This window comes from Elephas maximus, chromosome 4 (genome assembly GCF_024166365.1).
Source record: "Elephas maximus indicus isolate mEleMax1 chromosome 4, mEleMax1 primary haplotype, whole genome shotgun sequence".
NCBI classification, from domain to species: domain Eukaryota; kingdom Metazoa; phylum Chordata; class Mammalia; order Proboscidea; family Elephantidae; genus Elephas; species Elephas maximus.
Window position 1 is genome coordinate 179087306 of NC_064822.1, and position 15483 is coordinate 179102788.

At 44.6% G+C, this 15483-nt stretch overlaps 1 pseudogene; it reads right to left on the reverse strand.

Moving 5' to 3' along the window:
• Positions 1–4624: 4624 nt before the first annotated feature.
• LOC126076653 (uncharacterized) lies at positions 4625–4725 on the reverse strand (annotated as a pseudogene).
• Positions 4726–15483: the final 10758 nt, after the last annotated feature.

The following is a 15483-nucleotide window of genomic DNA, read 5'->3' on the forward strand; positions in this document are numbered from 1 at the left end:
CTCTTCAACACTCTCAAGAGGTCCTCTGCAGCAGATTTACCCAATGCAATCCGTCTTTTGATTTCTTGACTGCTGCTTCCATGGCTGTTGATTGTGGATCCAAGTAAAATGAAATCCTTGACAACTTCAATCTTTTCTCCGTTTATCATGATGTTGCTCATTGGTCCAGTTGTGAAGATTTTTGTTTTCTTTAAGGTGTAATCCATACTGAAGGTTGTGGTCTTTGATCTTCATCACTAAGTACTTCAAGTCCTCCTCACTTTCAGCAAGCAAGGTTGTATCATCTGCATAACGCAGGTTATTAATGAGTCTTCCTCTAATCCTGATGCCCCGTCCTTCTTCTTATAGTCCAGCTTCTCGTACTATTTGCTCACCATACAGATTGAATAGGTATGGTGAAAGAATACAACCCTGACCACACCTTTCCTGACCTTAAACCAATCGGTATCCCCTTGCTGTGTCCGAACAACTGCCTCTTGGTCTATGTAAAGGTTCCTCATGAGCACAGCTAAGTATTTTGGAATTCCCATTCTTCGCAATGTTATCCATAATTTGTTATGATCCACACAGTCGAATGCCTTTGCATAGTCAATAAAACACAGGTAAACATCCTTCTGGTATTTTCTGCTTTCAGCCAGGATCCATCTGACATCAGCAATGATATCCCTGGTTCCACGTCCTCTTCTGAAACTGGCCTGAATTTCTGGAAGTTCCCTGACAATATACTGCTGCAGCCGTTTTTTAATGATTTTCAGCAAAATTTTGCTTGTGTGTGATATTAATGATATTGTTCTACAATTTCCACATTCAGTTGGATCACCTTTCTTGGGAATAGGCATAAATATGGATCTCTTCCAGTCAGTTGGCCAGGAAGCTGTCTTCCATATTTCTTGGCATAGATGAGTGAGCACCTCCAGCGTGACATCTGTTTGTTGAAACACCTCAGTTGATGTTCCATCAATTCCTGGAGCCTTGTTTTTCACCAATGCCTTCAGAGCAGCTTGGACTTCTTCCTTCAGTACCATCGGTTCCTGATCATATGCCTCCTCTTGACATGGTTGAACATCGACTAATTCTTTTTGGTATAATGACTCCGTGTATTCCTTCCATCTTCTTTTGATGCTTCCTGCATCAAAATATTTTCCCCATAGAATCCTTCACTATTGCAACTTGAGGCTTGAATTTTTTCTTCAGTTGTTTCAGCTTGAGAAACACCGAGCGTGTTCTTCCATTTTGGTTTTCCATCTCCAGCTCTTTGCACATGTCATTATAATACTTTACTTTGTCTTCTCGAGAGACTCTTTGAAATCTTCTGTTCAGTTCTTTTACTTCATCAATTCTTCCTTTTGCTTTAGCTGCTTGATGTTTGAGAGCAAGTTTCAGAGTCTCCTCTGACATCCATCTTGGTCTTTTCTTTCTTTCCTGTCTTTTCAATGACCTCTTGCTTTCTTCATGAATGATGTCCTTGATGTCATTCCACAACTCGTCTGGTCTTCGGTCACTAGTGTTCAATGAGTCAAATCTGTTCTTGAGATGGTCTCTAAATTCAGGTGGGATAAACTCAAGGTCATATTTTGGCTCTCGTGGACTTGCTCTGATTTTCTTCAGTTTCAGCTTGAACTTGCATATGAGCAATTGATGGTCTGTTCCACAGTCGGCCCCTGGCCTTGTTCTGACTGATGACATTGAGCTTTTCCTTTATCTCTTTCCACAGATGTAGTCAGTTTGATTTCCGTGTGTTCCATCTGGTGAGGTCCATGTGTATAGTTGCCGTTTATGTTGGTGAAAGAAGGTATTTGCAATGAAGAAGTTGTTGGTTTTACAAAATTCTATCATTCGATCTCCAGCATTGTTTCTATTACCAAGGCCATATTTTCCAACTACTGATCATTCTTGTTTGTTTCCAACGTTCGCATTCCAATCACCAGTAATTGTTAATGCATCTTGATTGCATGTCTGATCAATTTCAGACTGCAGCAGCTGATAAAAATCTTCTATTTCTTCATCTTTGGCCTTAGTGGTTGGTGCGTAAATTTGAATAATAGTCATATGAACTGGTCTTCCTTGTAGGCGTATGGATTTTATCCTATCATCGACAGCGTTGTACTTCAGGATAGATCTTGAAACATTCTTTTTGACGATGAATGCAACACCATTCCTCTTCGAGTTGTCATTCCCAGCATAGTAGACTATATGATTATCTGATTAGAAATGGCCAATAGCAGTCCATTTCAGCTCACTAATGCCTAGGATATCGATGTTTATGCGTTCCATTTCATTTTTGACGATTTCCAATTTTCCTGGATTCATACTTCATACATTCCAGCTTCTGATTATTAATGGATGTTTGCAGCTGTTTCTTCTCATTTTGAGTCGCGCCACATCAGCAAATGAAGGTCCTGAATGCTTTACTCCATCCGCGTCATTAAAGTTGACTCTACTTTGAGGAGGCAGCTCTTCCCCAGTCATCTTTTGAGTGCCTTCCAATCTGGGGGGCTCATCTTCTAACACTATATCAGACAGTGTTCTGCTGCTATTCACCAGGTTTTCACTGGCTGATTCTTTTCAGAAGTAGACTGCCGGGTCCTTCTTCCTAGTCTGTCTTAGTCTGGAAGCTCAGCTGAAACCTGTCCTCCATGGGTGACCCTGCTGGTATCTGAATAACGGTGGCATAGCTTCCAGCATCACAGCAACACACAAGCCCCCACAGTATGACAAACTGACAGACACGTGGGGGCATTGCATTGCACAAACCGAAAAAAAAAAAAAATACCCATTGTTGTTGAATCGATTCCAACTCAAATCTACTGCAAAAGACCTTTTTAAAGTGTTGAAAAGCAAAGATGTCACTTTGAGGGCTAAGGTGTGCCTGACCTAAGCCATGGTATTTTCAATCGCCTCACATGCATGCAAAAGACTGAAGAAGAATTGATGCCTTCGAATTATGGTGTCGTTGAAGAATATCGAATATACCATGGACTGCCAAAAAAGAGAACAAATCTGCCTTGGAAGAAGTACAGCCAGAATGCTCTTTAGAAGTGAGGATGGCGAAACTTCACCTCAAGTACTTTGGACATATTATCAGGAGGGACCAGTTCCTGGAGAAGGACATTGTGCTTGGTAAAGTAGAGGGTCAGTGAAAAAGAGGAAAACCCTCAGTGAGATGATTGACACAGTGGCTCCAACAATGGTCTCAAGCATAACAATGATTGTGAAGATGGCGCAGGACAGGGAAGTGTTTTGTTCTGTTGTACTTGGGGTTGGTATGAGTTGGAGCTGTCTTGACAGCACCTAACAACAACTAACAGGTGGTGAGGGAAGGGGTGGTTAAATTTATCCTGGGCCCAGCTTAGGGGTGGGCAGTTCTGTCCCCCGCTCCCTTTGGCCCAGTTCTCCTGGATGGCCTCCTCACTCTTGCCTTCTCCCCTTCAGGACATAAGCCCTCTCCCATGACGAAATCAGATCCTGGACCTCCTGCAGTGACTCAGCAAGAACCCGGAGCTGCTGTCTCCTCTGCCCCCTTACACCTGTCCCTGTCTGGCTGAAGCCGACTCCCTGGATGTAATTATCGTCAACACCAGGGTGACTGCCAGGATTCCCCTCAGCCAGCATCCAAGGGCAGGGACAGCTTGATTCCTGGCCACAGGCGGTGCCTTTGCAATCTTCCAGTAAGGGGGCATCTCTCGCCCTCTCTAACAAGCCCCCTTTGAATAACCAGAAGAATCTCAGGCCCTCATGGAATTCTTTGTGTGTGTGTATGTCATAAAATACCTACATAACAAAACATTTCCTAACTCAATAATTTTTCCATGGACAATTCAGGGACATTGATTATGCTCCTTGTGTTGTACAACCAACACCACTGTCCTTTTCCAGATGATTCCACCACCATTAACAGAAACTCAGTGTCCGCTAAGCAGTGACTCCTTCTTCCCCCTCTCTCCCACCCTTGGTAACCACCAATAAGCTTTGATGTCTTTATATTTGCCTACTTCATATAAGTGGCATCATACACTACTTGTCCTTTTGTGACTGATTTCACCCAGCATAATGTTTTGAAGATTCATCTATGTTGTGCATACATCAGGACTTCGTTTCTCTTTACGGCTGAGTAATATTCCATCGTATATATATTCCATGTTTTGCTTATGTGTTCATTTATTTGTAGACACTTAGGTTGTTTCCACCCTTTGGCTATTGTGCAGAGTGCTGTGATAAACACTGGTGTACAGGTTTCTGTTTGCATTCCTGCTTTTAATTCTGGGTATAGACCCAGGATTGGGATTGCTGAGTCACATAGTAGCTCTATGTTTAACTTTTTGAGGAACTGCCAAACTGTGTCCCACAGCAACCGCACCATTTTGCATTCCCACCGGCAACGAAAGAGGGTTCCAGTTTCTCCACATCCTTGCCAACACCTGTTGTTTTTCATGTTTTTTTGATCATAGCCCTGCTGGGGGTGGTGAGGCAGTATCTCATTGTGGTTTTGATTTGTATCTCCTTCCTCTTGTAATATTCTTTGTAAATTTTAAAAATGTTACTGTGGCAAAATATATATAACAACCGTTGGCCATTTCCACCATTTTCAAGTGTACAATTCGGTAACATTAATTACGTTTACCATAGAAATATGGGACACTGCACAAATCTGCAAGTCTTCCTTGCCCAGGGGCCATGCTAATATTCTCTGCATGGTTCCAGTGTTAGTAATGTGCTACCAAAGCAAGTTGTTCTTTATATTTTTAAGAATTTCCGCAACTTGACCAAAAGAAATCACATCCTAGAATATGTTCTTTTAAGCTGTTCTTCATTTTGGACCTCCAGTAGGATCTATTCCACCAACCCACTTCCCCTTTGATGGATGAGGAAACTGAGGATTACAGAAGAAAGTGACTTTCCCAAGGTCACTCAGCTAGGAAGGCACTGGCCTGAAACATGACTGCATGCCTACCCGGGGCTCCTGGCATCACAGTGCCCTGGAAGTGGAATTCTGCTGGTGGAATTTTGGGCCCAGTCTGCCAGTGTGGGGAGGGGTACTCTGTGCTTTTTGTTGCCCCAGAGTCAAGTGATAGACAGCTGCCTACTGTGCTGGATACCAAAACTTTATTCACTTTTTCATGCAAAAATTCATTTACACCCAGACAAGTCAGTTGACCACTCTGAGCCTCAGTCTCCTCGTCTGTAAAATGAGTGTGATAATAACACTTACCTGCCTCATAAGGCTGTCGTGAAGATTAAATGAGTTAATATGTGTATCGCACTTGGAAGAAGCTTGGCACATGTTGAGTGCTGGATGAACGTGAGCTGTTACGGTTATTACTCTTACTGGTAAGTATATATGGGGGCAGAGCTCAACCCCACTCTATCTGGTCTCGGGGAACTTACAGGGAAGTGTAGGAGACAGTCCGGTAAACACGGCTGTTATGATTTAGAGAGAGGAGGGCTGGGATGGGGTCAGGCACCTGGCCCAGGCTGGGGTTTATGGGAGCAAAAGGGTTCACAGTGTGGCAGAGGGGTTCTACTGGGAGTCAGAGGCCCAGGGTTCTGGGTCCAGCTCTGCTGCCCCTCCGCACTGTGACCTTGGGCAGGTCACCTGACTGCTTTGGGCCGCAGCCTCTTGCTGAGCACGTTGAAGGCACTGGGCTGACCCTCCAGGGGCCTGGGCAGTCAGACGTCAGGAGGCCAGCCATCAGCTCCTGGTCTATTTTTACCAGGACTCTGGGCAGAGGCACCTTCTCTTGGAATCAGAACTGGTGAGTGTGAGGGCCCAGAGGTCATCCACCCTCCTCGTTGCCAGCCTCCTGGGCCAGGCTCGCCCTGTCTGTAAACCACCTGGTTGGGGGCAGCTGGGCCCCCTCTGTCTAAGGTCCATGGCCTCCCTGTGCCGCAGAGGTTTACAATCTATTCTCATCCCCACTCCATGCTCGTTAGCCTTCATGTTTTTATTTTAAGGTGTTTACAGAATTGTGCAAAACTTACAGGGCTAGGGGTGGGGAGAGAGAGAAGAATGGGGGAAAGAGACAGGGAGCGATGCAGGAAGCCGCAAACAACAGTGTCAGGATTCCTGCTTCAGAGACCAGCAAAGAGACAGACATGGGAGAGAGACAGAGATAGAGAGACAGAGAGACAGACAGAGAGAGAGAGAGGGAAAGAGAAAGAGACAGAGACAGATAGAAACAGAGAGACAGAGATACACAGAAAGAGACAGAGAGATACAGAATGAGAAGAAGAGACAGATAAAGAAGGAAAGAGAGACATATAGTCAGACACAAGGAGATGAAAAAGAAAAAAAAAGATTTAAAGTGCTTGAGAGAGAAGATGCAGGGAAAGAATCATGGAGGACAGAGAAAGATGAAGGAGAAGCAGAGAGAAAGCAGGGCCACTTTACTGTTTAAGCCAGTTTTAGTTGAGTTTTCTGTTATCGGAGGCTGAAAGCATCCTAAACGACACAATCCGCACAGTCCCAGAAGGTGGGTACTATTAGTGTGCCCATTTTGCTGAACAGAAACCTGGGACCACAAATATTAAGTAACTTACCAGTTAAGAATCGGTAGAGCCATAATTTGAACACTGTCAGGGTCACTATGAGTCAGAATTAACTTGATGGCAGTGGGTTTGAGTTGTTTTTTTTTTTAAATTCTGACTCTATAAAGGAGCCCTGGTGGTGCAATGGTTAAGTGCTTAGCTGCTAATCAAAAAGTCCAGGATTTGAACCTACCTAGCAGCTCCGTAGGTGATAGTTTCTATCACCTTTGACCTTGGTGATAGAAACGATGCCAGAGTTTGCATGATAGAATTTTGGAAGACCAACAACTTCTTCACTGCAAATTCCTTTTTTTCAACAACATAAACAGTGACTATACATGTGGACTTCACCAAATGGAATACACACGAATCAAATCAACTACATCTGTGGAAAGAAAGGATGGAAAAGCTCAATATCATCAGTCAGAACAAGGCCAGGGGCCCACTGCAGAACAGACCATCAATTGCTCATATGCAAGTTCAAGTTGAAGCTGAAGAAAATTAGACCAAGTCCATAAGAGCCAAAGTATGACCTTGAGTATATCCCACCTGAATTTGGAGACCACCTCAAGAATAGATCTGACATGCTGAACACTAATGACTGAAGACCAGAGGAGTTGTGGGATGACGTCAAGGACATCATACATGAAGAAAGCAAGAGGTCATCAAAAAGACAGGAAAGAAAGAAAAGACCAAAATGGATGTCAGAAGAGACTCTGAAACTTGCTCTTGAACGTAGAGTAGCTAAAGCCAAAAGAAGAAATGTTGAAGTAAAAGAGCTGAAGAGAAGATTTCAAAGGGCGGCTCAAGAAGACAAAGTAAAGTATTATAATGAAATGTCCAAAGACCTGGAGTTAGAAAACCAAAAGAGAAGAACATGCTCAGCATTTCTGAAGCTGAAAGAACAGAAGAAAAAAGTCAAGTCTCAAGTTGCAATGTTGAAGGATTCTATAGGACAAATATTGAACGATGCAGAGAGCATCAAAAGAAGATGGAAGGAATATACGGAGTCACTGTACCAAAAAGAATTGCTCGACATTCAACCATTTCAGGAGGGAGCATATGATCCAGAACTGATGGTACAGAAGGAAGAAGTATAAGCTGCAGGGAACGGTGAAAAACAAGGCTCCAGGAATTGATGGAATACCAATGGAGATGTTTCAACAAGTGAATGCAGCACTGGAAGTGCTCACGTGTATATGCCAAGAAATATGGAAGACAGCTAACCTGGTGAAACAATTAGAAGAGATCCATGTTTACGCCTATTCCCAAGAAAGATGACCCAACCGAATGTGGAAATTATCGAACAGTATCATTAACTTTACACACAAGTAAAATTTTGCTGAAGATCTTTTAAAAGCAGCTGCAGCAGCACATTGACAGGAAACTGCCAGAAATTCAAGCTGAGTTCAGAAGAGGACAGGGAACAAGGGATATCATTGCTGATGTCAGGTGTATCCTGGCTGAAAGCAGAGAATACCAGAAGGATGTTTACCTGTGTTTTATTGACTATGAAAAGGCATTCGACTGTGGGGATCATAACAAATTATGGACAACATTGTGAAGAATGGGAATTCCAGAACACTTCTTTGTGCTCCTGAGGAACATGTACATAGACCAAGAGGCAGTCCTTCAAATAGAACAAAAGGATACTGTGTGGTTTAAAGTCAGGAAAGGTGTGAGTCAGGGTTGTATCCTTTCACCATACCTATTAATTCGGTATGCTGAGCAAATAATCCGAGAAGCTGGACTACATGAAGAAGAATGGGGCATCAGGATTGGAAGGAGACTCATTAACAACCTGTGTTATGCAGATGACACAACCTTCCTTGCTGAAAGTGAATAGGACTTGTAGCACTTACTGATGAAGATCAAAGACCACAGCCTTCGGTATGGATCACATCTCAACATAAAGAAAACAAACATTCTCATAACTGAACCAATAAGCAACATAATGATAAACAGAGAAAAGATTGACGTTGTCAAGGATTTCATTTTATTTGGACTCACAATCAACACCCATGGAAGGAGCAGTCAAGAAAGCAAATGACAGTGGGCAAATCTTCTGCAAAAGATCTCTTCAAAGTACTAAAAAGTAAAGAAGTTACCTTGAAGACTAAGGTGCGCCTGACCCAAGCCATGGTGTTTTCAATCGCCTCGTATGCGTGAGAAAGCTGGACAATGAATAAGGAAGACTGAGGAAGAAATGATGCCTTTGAATTACAGTGTTGGCGAAGAATACTGAATATACCATGGACTGCCAAAAGGAAGAACAAATCTGTCTTGAAAGCTGTACAGCCAGAATGCTCCTAGAAGCAAGGATGGTGAGAATTTGTCCCACATACTTTGGACATGTAATCAGGAGGGATCAGTCCCTGGAGAAGAACATCATACTTGGTAAAGTAGAGGGTCAGCAAAAAAGAGGAAGACCCTCAACAAGATGGGTTGACACAGTAGCTGCAACAAGGGGCTCAAACATAGCAACGATTGTGAGGATGGCACAGTACTGAGCAGTGTTTTGTTGTACGTAGGGTCACTATGAGTCAGAACTGACTCGACGGCACCTAACAACAGCAGCAAGGGGCTCCATGGAAGAAAAGCCTGGCAATCTGCTTCCTTAAAGATTACAGACAAGAAAATCCTGCGGAGCTGTTCTACTCTTAAAACGTGTGGTCGCCATGAGTCAGAGCCAACTCAATGACAATGGGTTTGGTTTTTTTGTTTTTTTTAAGCCAGTGCACTTTGGAATGGTATATTATGAAGTAATAGAAATTGGAACAATAAGCATTTCATAGATATTTGGTGAGTGAAATGTATTGGGTACCTGATTAGGTAGAAATAAAAACAAACATCTTTTTGTTTTTTGAGAGAAGCTGACATTAAAAGCACCCACGAGTGTTCATCTGGTAGCAGTGACCTCAGATTCCTGGAGTAGTTCATCTCTGCTTTAGTAAAGTCTCTCAATAGCCTCCCATAGATACTCGCATGTAAAGTGAGAGGTGAGAAGAGAGTGCCCTGGATCTGGCCAACCCAGTAGCCTTTGGACCATCATCCAAGGCTTAAGCTTCTTGCCAGTGCAGCATGCGAGTGCTTAGAGGAGGATTTGGTCACTTAGCTTCACCCAGTAGGTTAGAGAGTCTTACCCCAAGAATACCATCTAATGTCGTGACCTCTGCCTCAGGGAGCCTACAGGACAGAGAACAGAACCCCATTGCTGTTATGAAACCGGTGGCATGACTGCTTCCTTCCTGCTTACTGATCACAAAGGCTGAGATGGCACCTCCCACCCCCACCTGGAGAAAGAGTTCCTGCTGTGCCTGACAGACTACCCTCTCTAGCAGCCTCTGTGCAGGAACAAGGGATGGTGTGAGCAAGCTTAACAGGGGACTCCTGGGAGAACTGGCCCTTTCCCAGCGAGTGACAGGGAGATGAGAATCTCACTGTGAGGGAGGGGAGCCTGAGGACTTGCTCAGCACCAACACTTACATTCTGTTGGGAGACTTTTCGTTCTGCATGTGTTTGAAGCAAGGAGCACGCCCGGCCCCATGCCCAGAGATTGTACTTTGGGGGAAATGGTGGGGTGCGAAAGCTGCACAATGAAAAAGAGAGGCATTCTGGTGTTGGCAAAGAATATTGAATGTACCACCCATGCACTGTGAGAAAAATGGACAAAGCAGTCTTAGAAGAAATAAAACCAGGATGCTCCTTAGAAGCGTGAATGGCGAGACTTCAGCTCACTTACTTTGGACATACCATCAGGAAAGGCCAATCGTTAGAAAAGGACATCATGGTTGGTAAAGTGGAGGGCCATCAAAGGTGAGGGAAACGCTCAATGAAACGGGTTGGCACAATCAATAGTCATGACAATGAACTCAAACACACCAATGATCATGAAGATGGCACAGGACCTGGCAACTAACAACAAGTTGTTGGGGGCGAGCTATAACCACTAACCTTTGAAGCTCAAGCTTGTGTCCCCCTGTAGCCCCAGCAAACAAAGGTCTGGACCAGGGCAGAGGTCACTGGCCACGGAACAAGGAAGCATCAGACTGTGCAGGGGCCACAGCATTGGAAGCAGACCATAGGTGGGCAGATAAGGGCCTCTCTGCCACTTCTGACCATGCATTTGCAACTGCCCTGGCCCAGGATTCTTGGACAACTTAAGGAGTGGAAGCTGGTCCTTATAAAGAAATACCACATTTCCTGCTGAAGATAATTCAAATGCTAGACTTCTTGCTGAAGATAACTCAAAAACGGTTGCAGCAGTACATCAACAAGGAACTGCCAGAAATCCAAGCCAGATTCACAAGTGGATGTGGAAACAGGGGTATCATTGCTGACGTCAGTTGGATCTTGGCTGAAAGCAGAGAATACCAGAAAGATGTTTACCTGGGTTTTGTTGGCTATGCAAAGACATTCAGCTGTGGGGTCATAACAAATTGTGGATAATATTGGGAAGAATGGGAGTTCCAGAACACTTAATTATGCCCATGAGTTACCTGCACATAGACCAAGAGGCAGTCGTTTGAACAGACAAGGGAATACTGCATGGTTTAAATTCAGGAAAAGTATGCATCAGGGTTGTATCTTTTCGCCATACTTAGTCAATCTGTACCCTGAGTAAATAAGCCAAGAAGCTGGACTATATGAAGAACGGGGCATCAGGACTGGAGGAAGACTCATTAACAACCTGCAATATGCAGATGACATAACCTTGCTTGCTGAAAGTGAAGAGGACTTTTAGCACTTACTGACAAAGATCAAAGACTACACCCTTCGGTATGGATTATACTTCAACATAAAGAAAATAAAAATCCTCACAACTGGACCGATTAGCAAAATCATGATAAACGGAGAAAAGATTGAAGTTGTCAAGGATTTCATTTTACTTAGCTCCACAATCAACGCTTATGGAAGCAGCAGTCAAGAAATCAAGAGACGTATTGCATTGGGCCAATCTGCTGCAAAAGACCTCTTTCAAGTGTTAAAAAGCATGTCACTTTGAAAACTAAGGTGCGCCTGACCCAAACATTGGAATTTTTAATTGCCTCATATGCGTGGGAAAGCTGGACAATAAATAAGGAAGACCAAAGAAGAAATGATGCCTTTGAATTACGGTGTAGGTGAAGAACATTGAATATGCCATGGACTGCCAGAAGAATGAAAAAATCTGTCTTGGAAGAAGTATAGCCAGAATGCTCCTTAGAAGCAAGGATGGATGGCAAACCTTTATTTCACATCCTTTGGACATGTTATCAGGAGGGACCATTCCCTGGAGGAGGACATCATGCTTGATAAAGGACAGGGTCAGCGAAAAAGAGGAAGATTGTCGATGACAGGGATGGACACAGCGGTTGCAACAAAGGGTATAAACAGCAACAATTGTGAGGATGGTGCAGAATGGAGCAGTGTTTCTTTCTATTGTACATAGGGTTGCTAAGAGTCGGAACTGACTCGACGGCACCTAACAACAACAGATTTCCTGCTAATCTGAAAATAGAGACTCAAGCTGGTTTTACTTTGAAAAATGCAGAAGATGAGAGCATATATCTGTCCCAAGTTCACAAAACGTGCCAGGCTGATCACATAAATGTGTGTGTCCCACGAGACAGGGTGGTATAAGTGGTTAAGAGTACAGACCCTGGGCTCAAGTTCCAACTCTACGGCTTCTTAGCTGTGTGATATTAGGTAAGTTACTTAAACTGTATATCTGTTTCAGCATCTGTAAGAGAGAGATGATGGTACCATAGTACCTACCTCATAGGGCTGTTGGAATACGTTAAACATTTAGAGCACACTTGGCCCATGGTCCACACCCATCTGTCATTTTGTCACACTGTGGTGGCTTGCATATTGCTACGATACCGGAAGCCATGCCACTGGTATTTCAAATTCCACCTAGGTCACCGTTGGTAAACAGGTTTCAGTGGAACTTCCAGACGAAGACAGACTAGGAAGAAAGACCTGGGGATCTATTTTTGAAAATTAGCCAATGAAATCCTTACGGATCACAACAGAACATCGTGCAACTCGCTTGCTTTGGGCACATCTTCGAGAGGGATCAACCTCTGGAGGAGGACATCATGTTTGGTGAAGTAGAAGGCCAGCGAGGGTGAGGGAGACCCTTGGTGAGATGGATGGGCCCAATGGCCACCATGATGGCTGCTAGTGATTGCGAGAATTATGGAGAACTGGTCAAAGCTTCATTCTGTTGTATATGTGGTTACCATGAGTTGGAGTCAACTCAAAAACAGCTACCTCTCTCTGTCTATCTCACTTATGCTATGCTAAGTGTTGTTTAAATGTGTGCTACTTTACAGATAATCTCTCACTTCTGCTCTCTACAGCGTGCCGTGAGGCATGACCACTCTGCGCTCTGAGTGTTTTGAATGTCTTGAATTGTGGGAAATATTTTGATGAGGTAGCTCAAATCTACATACACCGCCATGGGGAAAACCACCAACCAAAATCTCTACACAGGAGCTCCGTGCCTCCAACAAGATGTTCATATTCCCTGAGGAAGTAACATCCTTCGACGATGGGAAATATTTATAGCCAAGACCTTGCTCTTCTAAATGTGTTAACCCAGGCTCAATATTTTGTTTCTATTTCTGTGAGAAACGCCAACATGGAAAGAATTTTTATATTTGTGAGTAATATGTGGCCTGTTAGAAGCAACAGATTTCATGTGGGTCAATAGAAGGTGAAGGCTTTGTGGCTATTTTTTTTTTTTTATTAATACGCCTTTCACTTGTTTGGAAGTAGAAAACTAGTGGAGTGTGTGTGTCGGAGAGAGAGAGAGAGAGACGAGAAACAGACATAGGGAAAAAAGCCAGACAATCAAATATAAAACCTAAGATATAATTTAAATGATCAAGATTGTTGTTGTCATTGTTGCTAGGTTCCATCGAGTCAGTTCTGGCTCAAAGCAACAGAAGAACGAAACACTGCCCGGTCCTGCGCCGTCCTCATAATCGTTGCTATGCTCGAGCCCATTGTTGCAGCCACTATGTCAACCCATCTCTTTGAGGGTCTTCCAACTTTTCACTCACCTTCTACTTTACCAAGCATGATGTCCTTCTCCAGGGACTGGTTCCTCCTCACAACATGTCCAAAGTACGTAAGAGGAAATCTCACCATCCTCACTTGTGAGGAGCTTTCTAGTTGTACTTCTTCCAAGACAACTTTGTTGATTCTTCCGGCAGCCTGTGGTAGATTCAATATTCTTCGACAACACCATAATTCAAAGGCATCAGCTCCTCTTCAGTCTTCCTTATTCATTGCCCAGCTTTGACAGGCATGTGAGGCAATTGAACACACCATGGCTTGGGTCAGGCACACCTTGGTCATCGAAGTGACATCCTTTTTTTTTTTTTTTTGACGCTTTAAAGAGGCCTCTGGCAGCAGATGTGCCCAGTGCAATATGTCCTTTGATTTCTTGGCTGCTGCTTCCATGGATGTTGATCATGGATCCAGGTAAAATGAAATCCTTGTCAAGATTACAGCCTAGAATGGGGCAGTACTACTCTGTCACATGGGGTTGATATGAGTTGGAATCAACTTGATGGCATTCAACAACATAAAAAAAAGTTGCATTTTGAACACATTCAAGTTACAAATTAATTTTTTTTTTTTTTTTTTACCTGCAGTGCTTAATGAATATTTGCAAAGGGATGCCAAATAACTGGTACTTCTCTGCAGCCCTAATTTTCTTCTGCCCTGATTTAATTATCAGAGCATATCCGGCTCCCTGACTAGACTGTCAATGGCTTCAGGGCAGGGACCCGTTTTCTTCAACCTTCAGTCCTGCACACGCATCCTGGGCAGAACTGCTCATTGCCCGGGTGTTGAACTGAATTACTATAGAAATGCATGGAAGTTTTCTCCAGGTGCCGTGATCAAAAAGCCACCTCCCCACAACAGGTTCTAGTCCCACTCCTTCTCTCCCACTTTCTTCTAGAGTAGCAGACTCCCCACAGCTGGGAGCAGAACGGGAGCACAGCCTTGAATGTGGGTGTCCAATGCCGCAGCATGCCTGTAAATGAGTCTGTTAGAATTGAAGACATGTCTGTAGTCAGACAATAAGCTCTGGCCTGCTCAGCGGTGGTGAACCTGAGGCTTAGGGTGAAGCAGAGGCAGGGAGGCCAGGCTCCTCATGGGGGGCTTGGCCCCAAGATGGACAGGCCAGGGCAGGGCATGGAGCGCTTACGGTGCTGAGGACTTGGGGCCCCCAGAGACGGCGCTGAAGTCCCAGGTGGTAGGCAAGGCCTTCACGGCGCGGCACCCATCCACCAGGCCCTGCTCCCCCATCCTCCCCATGGCCTCTGCCCCACCCGTTTTCTGGCTGTCTCGGTCACACACCAACGTTTTATTCTGGGATCTCACAGCAATACTTTGGTATTCTGCCCACGAGGTCTCCATTTGGAGATATGGGTTTTGTCTCCTGGCCTGTGTTTGTAAGTTGTTCCCCACACGTCTGCCCTTCCTCTGTGGTCAGAAGGTCAACGCCAGCCACTGACTTGCCACCTGCCTTCGTCTCCTCACTTGTCTTGGTCTCCCCAGCTGCCCACAGCTGGGATCCCTGATACCTCCCAAACCAGGCTTGAATCCCACCTTGGTACCTACTAGCTGGGTGACCTTGGGTGACCTTGGGCAGGTTGCTTAAGTTGTGACCACAAAGGCCTCCCTGTCCCTGGGTCTTGCCCTCCCCTCTAGGCTTCTTCTCTGGCATCCCCTGTGCCCTGATCTCCCACCCTCCAAAGGCCGGTGGACCGCCCACTCCCTCACCAGACAAGGCGCTCTCCAGGCCAGGCCAGGGCTGAGACTAGGCCCTGCAATTTCTGAAGCCTGAACAGTGCCTTCACGGAGGGGCGGCCCAGGGAAGTTGAACTCCTTCACTCTCTCCCTCCTCCCTCTTCTCCTCTTGGTCCTCCTTCTTCCCCCTCCCCTCCTCCTTCC